Below are 2,480 nucleotides of genomic sequence, written 5' to 3'. Positions count from 1 at the left end.
GATTACAAAAAAATTCCGAAATAAAAATATTCTTGTGTCATGGTTGGTAACTACGTAGAAGTGAGGACAATGTTTTAAAAGGGGGCTCAGTTTTCTAATAAATCAGAAAAAACTTCAGAATTCGATAAGTTAGGAGTATAGGGGGCTCTAATCTATCCTGGACAACTTCATCATTTATTATGATTACTGAAGAGAAAAAACAATTGAAAAACAACATAATTGTGATGAAGCTGGACACATATTTCTATTGTTTACAGAGTAATAAACAATAATTTGACTTAACAAAGGATTATAGGCTAAAGTTTACAAATCAGCAACTGTTTTCATTTGGCAAATGATTGAAACAGTGGGAATCAAACTATATCTTCAAAGTCCACAGTGTAACGATACAATGGACATTTATTCATTTAGCCGTTTTAAAATTGGTATTAGAATCCGATATACAGAGAAGAGTAAAATTTGAAAAGTGTTTCTGGTCAAAACTGACACAATCAGCGGCTACTAATAATGGTAATGAAATTGAGTACGATCGGAACAGCCCCTCTAGCTTGTAATACCTACAGTTAATTGGACAGATTTTTCATTTTAATTCAGACAAAACTGAAGCAGAAAATATAAACTCAATGGAACAAAAATTGTACAGCCACCCTCTGAAACACTCTTCGTACGTCTATGATTTAGGACAAAAAATTTATTAAAACTCCATAAATAAGTATTTATATAAATGTTTGTACAATGATCTCTATATAAAGGATGTCTTTTCGACACATTTATTTAAAAAAAAATGCTATATATCTGACTTAATAAAAAACATCTTCTGTAATTTAAGTTACGACTAGGTTTTAACAAATGGTTTCGGTGCTTCATTCCCGTTGGTTTCCTTTAGTTATAGGTATTGAAATTGTTAATGAGTTGAAATTAAATATTTTTCGCAGGTTAAATATTACCCAACTGGTGCGACTTGAAAACATTTATTAATAAACGATATCAATGTTAAACAATGATAATATTGTTTTAATTTCAGCATCCCTCATAGAAAAGTTATTTACGCCTCCACTTGTTTTTGCCACGGTGGGAATACCACTTCTAATACTTTTATTATGGTAAGCATAATATTTTTGTTGGTTTAATTTGTTTATTGTTAGGTGGTACAGAGGCATCCAATGGGATCGAATTCACTCAAGTTTATAGGTAATGAGTTTTATACAGATTATATATTTCTAACATGTAATAGGCTTACGAATAAGGAAGGTGTGGAGTTTTACAACTATGAAATTAAACTCGAATTTTTAACTAGTACTTACAGTGGGTGAAAATATGTAGATTCAAGTGTTAATTATCCGTATTCGTTAGAAATATAAACTCACCAGCTAACTCATTTAATGTGCAATTAATATTTTCGTTTTTATTTCTTTTTTCACTATTTATTTGTAAAGAGTAGCCCAAGAGTTGACGGCTGGTGGTGATAACTCGGTGCCTTCCCTCTATTCTTTCACTGATACATTATAGATTTTAACATCGAAGTCTTTAGGTGAAATGAAAAAAGAAACGACTTTTAAGAAGTTGTTCATCACCGTATGATATTTAAGATATTTTTAATATTTCAATAATAAATAAATAATATGAATTCCTTTTACAGTCTGAGATATATGAACAATAACTTAGTAGCTAAGGTTTCTATTACGTTTTTCCTGTATTACAAGTTTTGGTGGACCAGTTTTGTAACTGTTTTGCTACTCGGTTGTCACGTACACAAAGTGAGTTAGCTGTGAAGTTAAGATGAACGTAAACTGATATTGATAAATCATCATAAGCGCTGAAAGTAATTTGGCATTAATTACTTTTTCTGTATTTCAATACTGATCGAAATGTCTTTATTTTCTTAAAATGACAAACCACTATATATCTATATATAGGACAGATTAATATTTACACTAAATATTGCTAGAGGAAAATGTTAAAAACCACACATCTGATATTTAAAAATGAAATGAGTTTAATGTATTTTTAACATCAATATTAATACATTTGAGTTACTTAATTATGAATGTTTTCCGTTAAATAAGGATATTATTTATTTTACGTGAACGATTTTGTTTCAGACAAATATATTATTAATATATTTTGTTTATTTCATAAGGATAACAAAAAAGCCAATAATTTCAAGGGAAATTGATGGATTGATGGATTGCCGAAAACTGAAATTGCCAACCATTTCTTTAAACATGTCGATGAGAATCATTCAAAAACATTTCCATTATCTGCAGAATCAAAACCAAAATCTCCTACACTTCAATATACACTCTCTAAACTCACAGCTCTCGCAGATTTTCTTTGCCAGAATCCAAAGTATAGAATTAAAAATCAACCGAACTTCAATTGCACCTCTTCTTCAAAACACCCACTAAGAAATTTCTCAAATAATTTAAATTCAAAGTTGAAAAAAAATACAAATACCTTAACTGTAGAACAGGATACAA

Source organism: Tachypleus tridentatus, chromosome 6 (assembly GCF_004210375.1).
Source record: "Tachypleus tridentatus isolate NWPU-2018 chromosome 6, ASM421037v1, whole genome shotgun sequence".
Classification (NCBI taxonomy): Eukaryota; Metazoa; Arthropoda; class Merostomata; order Xiphosura; family Limulidae; genus Tachypleus; species Tachypleus tridentatus.
The sequence above is the reverse complement of the archived record's forward strand: the minus strand, read 5'-3'. Positions refer to the sequence as shown.